This window comes from Condylura cristata, unplaced genomic scaffold (assembly GCF_000260355.1).
Source record: "Condylura cristata isolate star-nosed mole 26May11 unplaced genomic scaffold, ConCri1.0 scaffold00069, whole genome shotgun sequence".
In the NCBI taxonomy this organism is placed as follows: Eukaryota; Metazoa; Chordata; class Mammalia; order Eulipotyphla; family Talpidae; genus Condylura; species Condylura cristata.
The window spans coordinates 269,531-278,398 of NW_004567170.1; the positions used below are offsets into that span (position 1 = coordinate 269,531).

An 8,868-nucleotide genomic window follows, 5' to 3' on the forward strand; every position below is an offset into this window, starting at 1 on the left:
TAAAGCGCAGCACTGAGAATCTGAAGCCACTTCCGCGCAGGAGGGCGCCCCGCCTGCCCCCGGCCCCGCAGCCCCGACACCCCAGCCCCTGTGCCTGGCAGCCTGCGCGTCTCCAGGGCCTCCTCAGGCCCACGGCCCGCACCCAGCCTGCTCCTCCACCCCCCGGCTTCAAATGGGCGCCAGGGTGTCCCCCCGCTGGCCTCCCCGCGGGGGACCCCCTCCGCCATGGGGTCACCCTCCAAGCCGCGTCCTGCTGGGTCCAGGCGTCCCAGGGGTGGCCCCGCGCACCAGGCCCAGACCCCATCCTGCCCCCCAGGCAGGTGGACAGGGCAGGGCCGTCGGGGCCTGTGGTGAGGCTGCCCCCAGCCGCCCCCCACTCCGGCGCCTCGGGGTGCCACACTGGGGCCGAAGCCAGGGCTTGGACGCCCCCAGGCCCGGGGCGGGGTGCTGTGGGAGCCCCTTGTTTGCCTCCGGCTTCTCGGCCCTGTGCTGCAGCCCCAGGGGCGGTAGCTGGGGGCCCAGCGGGGGGCGCAGTCGCACCGGGCTCCCCCCAGGGGCCAGCACCGGGGGGTCTGAGAGGCAGAGGACACTCAGCCTGGCCGCGGCTCCCGGGAGTGTGGGCCCTGCCTGCGGGAGTCTGGCCGGCAGGTGGCTGGCCCAGGCCACGGTCCGGAGCAGCGCCTCCCCTCTGCACACCCCACGGATGAGGCCCCCCCTTGCGTGCTCCAGAGGGAGCTGGCCCCCGGCGCCGGCCCCCCCAGGGCCGGAACCCTGGCTCCCCAAAGCCGAGCCTGTCGCCTGGCGAGTCCCTCGAGGCACCGGGGCTGCCGGAAGGTGGTGGGTGGGCGCGGTGCCGCGTCTTCGGGGTGCTCGCTGGGAGGGGCTGCCCTGCCCGCCGTGTCCAGCACAGCCCTGCCGGCTGCGAGCCCCAGAGTCAGGCCTGCGCCTCACCAGGTCTGGGGGCTTCTCTCACGTCTTTCCCCCTGATTCCGGGGTGGGGTGCTCCCAGCAAAGTGTGGGGTTGCCCCCGTTCCTGTGATGCCGGGCGGTCGTGGGGCTCCGGCTGCAGCAGCCCCAGCCTTTCCTGCACCCCGGCCAGCTCCTCCGTGCAGGGTGGACGGGGCGGGGGGCACTGAACACAGCTGCCTCTGGGCTCTGATGCGGGACCCCCCCGCCCCCCACAGGGCCTCTGGGTCTTCACCCTGCAGAGTGTCAGCCCTAGCCGGGACCCAAGGCCACTGTCCTCTAGGGGGGCCGGGGGCCCACCCTGCCAGCCTCTGCTGGGCCCGCCGCCCTGGCTCCTGGTGGCCTCCTCTCTGCCTCTGGCCCTGTCCCGGAGACTCTGGGCCGCCGGCGTCTGCTGCACAGGCCCAGCCCAGGCCAGGCTCTCCGGCAGGGCCAGAGCCTGGTGCCCAGGGGCTGCCCCCGCCCGGGAAGGCCCCCTTTGTCCAGTCACTGTGCCTGCTCGGGGGGTGTCCGGCCCTGCCCATCACAAGAGAAGCCAGGCTGGGCGTGGGGTGCAGCCCACCCTGGAGCCTGGGGGTCGGCCAGCAGCGCCCGAAGAGGGCTTTCACTGGCTCCTGCCCGTCCTGCCCCCGGAACAGCAAGTGGGGGGTGTGGGCCCCGGCTCCCTCCTCCAAGGTCAGCCGCCCCTGCCAGCGCCGGAGGGACCCAGCCATGTGCCCCCCCGTGGTGCCCAGCACCGTCCCGCCCTCAGGCTTGCTGAAAGCCTCTGGCGGGGTCCACGGGGAGCAGGCCCGCTAGGCAGACGGGCAGGGCCAGCAAGCCGGCGCCGCGGGGCCACCTGGGCTTGGCAGGGCCGTGGCAGTGGCTGCTGTGGCCCAGGGCACAGCGTGGGGGGTCGGCGGCCGTGCACAAGTGCTGCGCTGTCCAGGCGGCCAGTGGGGTCACGGGAGCTGGCCTGCACCTCCCAGCGCGGTGGGCGGGCGCCCCGCCCAGACGCCCCCCAGCACGTGAGCCCTCACAGCCTCCGGCTTCTCGTGGCTTAGAACACACTTGTTTCCGGAGAGGCTCGGAGCGCCGGCGTCGGTCCTGAAGTCGCGTGGCTGCTGGCGCCTGCGGCGGCCTCTGGTCCCACATTGCCCATGCCTCTTGCTGTCCCTTGGCTCCGCCTCCGGCTGACCTGGACACATCCGCGGTTGCCCCCTCCCCGCCGCCGGGGCCCCTGCACCCCTGTGTGTGCCCGGAGACGGGAAGCAGGACTCCCAGAAACTCCCTGCAGGGCAAGAGTCGCCAGAAGCTTTATTTCTACTTTAGATTCTGGGTGCACCTGGAGCCTGTGCGTGGGAGCGAGCCGCCGCGACCCCCCGCCAGTGCGGCACGGCTCAGCCGCCCCGTGGCAGACAGGCGGCTCCACGGCGCCCACGGGACACTTGGGCCCCGGCCTCCCTCCGCCGTGACCGCCTCAGAGCCAGGACAGTCGGCCGGCCGAGCTTGCCACGCTGAGGTGGCTGCTGGACAGCCAGGCGCTGACCTCCCGGATCGCCGCCCCAGTCGCCGAAGATCCTAAAATGCTGACTCTGGAGCAGTGAACCCCAGGGTGCTTCCGCCTCCCTGTATTCCCTATCAGGCCCCGCACTGATGCTGTGTGCGGTTTTCCAGCCCAACCTCACGGCTCCCCCCAGGGGTATCCCCCCAGACTTTGGCTTCAGCCCCTCACAGGTGCTCTGCAGCTTCTGCTGCTGTTGGGATTGGACTCTGTCTTCCACCCCACACTTGATTGCGGCTCAGAACACCAGAAGCTACGGGCCCACCGTTGGATTCACAAGGTCAGACCGCTGCCTGTTCCCTTCAGCTCCCCCTTAACACACGCTGCCCTGTCCATCCTGAGGCGCTGGTTCCGCTGACACCTTCTCCCGCAGCTCTACAGGTCGGCTGTGGCAGGTGCTCCTCAGAGCCCTTTTATGCAACAGTGCACGACCTGGATTGTGGAATGGACGAATCAGGTGTGACTTGTGAGCTGATTGGTGCTAAGTGGTCCAATCAGCCACAGTACTGACTAGTGGGCGGGGCACCTGAGAGAGATATAAGCTGCAGCTTGCCGTGCTGACAAAGGGTTCCAGCCCCTGAAGGAAGCAGAAAGGCAGCACCCAGCAGCCGCCCGTGAGGCGGGCACCGCGGGGCTGTCCGGCCAGGCGCCCTGCCCCTGCCGTCGCCCGAAGGGAGCCCGGCGGCCTGGCCAGGCGCTCAGGGCCGTTGCTGTCGGCGTCACCCAGCCTCTCACAGAGCTGGGAGCACCGGTGAGGCCTCTGGGCCCAGTGGGGGCCATCACACTGGCCAGCGCTGTCCAGACTTCTGGTGACTGGCGGTGACTGTCACTGACACTGTTCGGGTGAGGTGGCCGCCCCGCATGGCCACAGTGACCTCTGTCCCTGTGTCTGAGATGCCCGTGGCGGCTGTTCCTGGAGCCGGGGCCTAGCAGTTGTGCGCCGGGGGAGGCCCCCAGACAGGGACTGTCCACTAGGGGGCCTATCCTGGGCTAGGCCCCAGCCGTGGCACCCCTGTGTGGGGCTTCACCTTCTGGGCTTTCTGGCAGCTCCCGTCTTAGAGTCTGGGCAGGTGGGCAGCTGATCTGTCCTCCTATCTGACCTCCAGACCCCTGCCCTGTCCACCCTGTTCACCTGCAGATAACTTTCCCTGGAGAGAAGTCTTCATGGGCAGGTGGGGCTGCTTCAGTTAACAGTTGTTGAAGAGTTGGCGTTTCCTTGGGTCTGGTCACCCAGGAGCCCTCAAAGTAGCTGCTCATGGACACGGGCCCCACTCATTGGGCCCCGACATCAGCCATTGCCCACTGCCACATCAGCCTGACCAACACTGAGTCACTGGCCCACGGTCCAGGCAGCGCTGGCAGCAGGTGGGGTGGCCCAGAGCCCTCGCGGGGCGGGATCTGGCTCGCTGCGGCCACTGATCCTGCAGGCTGCACAGGCCAGCAGGTCAGGTGCTGCAGGGGGCAGCTGGGAGGGCTGTTGCTGCAGTGCGGGCCCCCGGCCTCCCACCCTCACCTATGTCCAGGGGCAGGGGCTTGGGGGCAGCTGGGTGGGCCCCACAGCCACCGGACCCGCTCCCTTTCCGAGGGCTGTGCCCTGCGGCTGGGCCCAGGGAGAAGCCTGGGTGGAGGGAGCCCGCTCACAGGCTTGCAGCCCCCCAGCTCAGGGGCATTTCTTGGGGGCTAGGCGCGCCCCTTTGCACACAGCCTGATTTCCCGAGCAGGGAGCCCCACCCAGCGGTGAGGGCAGGGAGCTGTGTGGGGAAGAGCACCCCCACTGGCTTTGGAAGTCGGGAATTGGGCAGGTGTGGAGCGGCGGGTGGGCCAGGGCCCCCCGCCAGCCTGGGGAGGTCTGAGGGCATGGGGTCCAGGTTCAGGCCTGGGTGTTGCTGCCGCAGAGCGCATAGGTGCCCTTGGGGCCGGCCTGGGCTGCCTGAGAAGGGAGGACAGGGCGCCGGGCAGGGCCAGGCCGGCAGCAGCACGGTCTTGCGATGCCTTCCCTTCGCGTGGCTGCTGGGCCTGCTTCCCTCCGCTAGGACACAGCATGGGGCCTTCCAGTCTGGACGCCCCGCTGGCCGCCCCCCCAAGCGCCAGAGCTGGGCACAGTCCAGACCCCAGGGGGCCTGCCCCAAGTCAGCTAGGCTGTGCAGTCCCTAGAGCCAGGCTGGGCAGCCCGTTGCCAAGGCAGTGGCGTTGCCTAGCAGCAAGCTGTCACACGGGAAGGTTGCCAAGGCAACCAGGCAGCCACTGCTGGCTGGGACTGGCCTGCTCTCTCTCCTTAGGAGAGGCAGGGAGGGTGTTCTTCCTCTGGGGGCGGGGCTTCCCCAGGGGCCGGCTTCCCCAGAGACTGGGATGGGGCTCCTTCTGGGAGCTCTGGGGGGCAAGGCTCCCTCCTTGGGAGGCTGTCCAGAGTGGGTGTGGCCGGCAGCCACAGCCCACAGGGGGTCGCTGGGGTCGCTGGGGGCAGGGTTCTGGTCTTGGGGGGGCAGGTCCCTGCCCCCCAGGGCCCCCACATTCCGAGACTAGCTCAGGGTCTGCTCCTCCTGCATTTTCGGGCACTCCTGGCAGCTGGCGGGGTGGGCACCTTGCCAGGCCTGCCCCCCGCTGGGCTATGGCCTCGCCTGGACCCCACTGGCTTGGGGACAGGGGTAGCAAGATCCAGGGTGTCTTCCAGATGCACCCAAGTGTAAGCATTTTCTTTTTAAAATTTATTTATGCACACAGAACTGGGGTACAGGCCAGAGGTGCAGGGGGGAGTGAGAGGATTCACCGGAGACAGAGTGGGAGCAGAACTGGTAGATTGATGAATTACACTGCTGAGGGGAGCAGTGAGCGGGTCAGGAGAGGCCTGCTGCGCCCTGTGGGTCACCTCCGGGGCGGGGATCGAACTCGCCCTGAAACAGTAGCTGCGGCCAGCTTCGCAGTGCTGCCCCCAACCCTGTTGTGCCACCAGGGAGGGCCCTAAATGTGACCATTTTCAAACTAGAGTCCCAGACTGTGGCTGGGCCTGCGCATAGCTGGGTGGGTGGGGCTGGAAGGTCAGGCCCCCTGTCTGGGGGTGTGGGAGCAGAGCCAAGGGCCCACGTGCTGCCAGGGCTTAGGCAGAAAGAAGGTCTGGGTGGCCCAGAGGGGAGGGCCACCAGCGGTGAGCACCCAGAGAGCCTCACGCGCGACAGGGTGGGCTGTACCGGCTAGCTCTGCTGAGGAGGTCGTGAGCCCGGGGAGTGGGACAACGGCGGAGCCAGCGTTTCCAGCTTGGAGAAAAGACGACCTCAGATGGAAAGGATTTCCACACGAACAGGAGAGGCACCAAAACCCACGCAAGAAAGTTCTAGAAGCAGCCTCCTGGCAGCACATGGAACAAGAAGCCAGGGGACCTGGAGGTCAGGGGCTCCCAGGGCCAGAAGCCCCATCCAGGAGGGTCTGAAGACAGCAGCATTCCCACGCAGGCCTTCCCCGCGGCTTTCCCACGCGATTGTTCCCACGCGGCTTTCCCACACAATTTTTCCCACGCGAATGTTCCCGGCGGCTTTCCCACGCGATTTTCCCGGCAGCTTTCCCACGCGATTTTCCCCACGCAATTGTTCCCACGCAGCTTTCCCACACGGCTTTCCCACGCGATTGTTCCCACGTGGCTTTCCCACTCAATTTTTCCTACGCGAATGTTCCCGGCGGCTTTCCCACGCGATTTTTCCCAGCGGCTTTCCCACGCGATTTTCCCCACCCAATTGTTCCCACGCAGCTTTCCCACACGGCTTTCCCACGTGATTGTTCCCACGCGGCTTTCCCACGCGATTGTTCCCACGCGGCTGATTGTTCCCACGCAGCTTTCCCACGTGATTGTTCCCAGGGCTTTCCCACGCGGGCGTTTCCACATGGCTTTCCCACATGGATTGTTCCCATGTGGGCATTCCACGCGCTTTCCCACCCTGTCATTCCCACGCGATCACTCCCACGCGGGCGTTCCCACGTGATTGTTCCCATGCAGGTGTGTGACAAAGCTGTCCCAGCCTAGGCTGACACTGGGGGCCGGGGTCGGAGCGCACCTGTCGGGGCGCGCCATGTTCCTGGGCTGTGTTGATTTTCTTGAATGAAAGTGGGAACTGAGAAGAGGCACGTGGAAGGGACCCACTGCGGCAGTGGCCAGGCTCGCTGCAGGGCCGGCCGGCGAGTGCCAGGGCGCGGGAGCGCAGCGGGAAGAATCCGCAAGGGGCCGCCTGGGTGGGGCACCACTGAAAAGAGCTGAAGAATTAGCACTAAAGGGTGAGGGGCGCCCCACCGATGGCCCCTTTGTACCGACAATCGGACCCACGCGACGCCACAGTCCCGGCGAGCTCCGCCCCGGACCGAGCGTCTGCACGCCCATTGCGGCCACCCAGCTCGCCGGCCACCGCCCAAGAGCAGGTGACAGGCGGCCTCTGCAAACAAACTTGGGGGCTTCCCTCCCAGCCAGGCGAAAGGCCCAGTCACTGACATGCCCTGCTGGACGAGTGCGGCCGCAGCTTTGCCAGCCGCCTCCCAGACTGGGCAGGCCAGCGGGCAGCAGGCCCCCTCCCAGGCTGTCCCTGGGCTGGGGGGGGTGGGGGCGGGATACGGGGAGCTGAGGTCTTGCCCCCCTTTCTACACCAGGACACACTGGCCACCAGCCCTGCACCCCGCACCCCCCCAGCTCTGCCAGTAACCCCTTTGTCAGACATCTGCATAGTGCAGCCTGCGCCCTGGCTCCGCCTGTGACCCAGAATGGGGGTTCCATCGGCAGTCAGTAACTCAAGCTGGGACCCCAAAGCAGGTGACGTGCATGGAGGGACCCGTGGGCTTCGGAGGCCAGGGATGGGGAGGGGCCTCTCGGCCTGAATGACAGTGGGACCTGGAGTGGCTGCTTTGGCGAGAAGCGGGGGCTGCAGGAGTGGGTGCCGCGTCAGCGTCAGCTGTGGTCAGACCGCCGTCAGGCGCCAGGGTGGAGCTGCGGGCCCACTCGCCTGCTGGCCGCCCGCCAGGAGTGCAAAGGGTCGCCAAGGTGGGGGGGACGGGCAGGAGAGGGGAGGGGCACAGACTTGAGAACATCCAGACAAGAGGAAAATGGCAAACAGCTGCACCAAAACGCAAATCTAAGGAGAAACAACAGAGGTAAGGACAGTTCAGTAATGTACAAACCTCAAGGGGCTCGTTCCTAAAAACAGAGCTTGCTCCGTTTGGCTCAAGGAACAGGGAAGTTGGCCAGGTCGATAAACATGGCCAAGGAAATGGCAGGGACCCCCCATGCACCCCGCCTCGGCGCATGCCCTTCACCCATGCATCCCACCCCCAGGCCCCTCCCCTGGGCCCCGCCACACGGAGCCTGGAGGGCGAGACTGCCTGGGGGCCGTCCGGTGCTGAGCGGCCTGCTGGCAGGTGTCGGGTGGCCCCTGCGGCTCCCTGTGCCCCAGGTCCTCCCCCCCCAGCGGCTTGGGGCACCTGCCCCTCCCTGGGCGGGGACAGTGGCCCCTGCGGCTCCCTGTGCCCCAGGTCCTCCCCCCCCCAGCGGCACGGGGCACCTGCCCCTCCCTGGGCGGGGACAGGAGCCGCAGAGGGCAGCCAGGGCGGCCCGGGCGCCTGCTGGGTGCGAGGGAGCAGAGGAGCGCGGATGCGGAGGCGCCGGGCAGCCGCACCTGGGCATCCGCCTGGGCTGACGTCACCCCACCGCACTGCGGCTGGCTCCTGGCGGGGAGCTGGCCAGGGGCTTCATTACAGCTGCCCACGGGGAAGGCAGCTGCGGGCAGCGAGGGGCCGGTGGCCCGCGAGGCGGCCGAGAATGGTGTCTGCCGGAAGCGGGGTTGCCAGTGTGGGCTGAGGGCGCGGGGTGCAGGGCCCCGGGGGTCTCGCGAGGCGGGGCGCACGCCCCTAGTCCGCAGTCCCCTCGCCGGGGAGGTGAGCGCCGGTGCGCTGGCCCCCGGGCAAGGACTCACCTGTTACACTGACACCTTCCAGGCTGGGGCAGACCTGCTCCCGGGGTGGAGGACCACCCCCGGCTGCCCCGCCCTGCCCAAGCTGGCTACTGCCGCTGTGGGGGGAGGGGTGGGCAGTGGGATTTCAGGGTTTCATAGAAAGGGGCCCATGGGGGCTGGGGGCCCATGAGCTCGGTGTGGGGTGGCCGCCTGGGCTGGGCGCTTTGGGGCTCTCCCAGGGAGGTCGGGTAGGGGCGGGAGGCTCGGCTGGCGAGGGGCACAGGGTTCGAGCCGCGGAGCCCCCCCCAGTCCGCGCGCCCAGGCCGCGGTGTCTGCGATGACGTCACAGCCCGGCCCCTCCACCAGCCCCCTCCCCGGCCGCGCGACACCGTCCCTCGCCCGCGACAAACCAGCTGGCGGCTGGGCTCGGGCGCCCTC

General features: G+C 68.4%; 1 long non-coding RNA gene across 1 annotated transcript; it reads right to left on the minus strand.

Moving 5' to 3' along the window:
• Nucleotides 1–5,425: 5,425 nt before the first annotated feature.
• On the minus strand, nt 5,426–8,687 carry LOC105854626. The gene is made up of 3 exons (XR_001146225.1): nt 8,452–8,687; nt 6,553–7,614; nt 5,426–5,851 (listed from the first exon to the last, which is right to left on the minus strand). It is a non-coding gene; the product is annotated as an uncharacterized LOC105854626 (long non-coding RNA).
• Between the last annotated feature and the right edge of the window lie 181 nt (nt 8,688–8,868).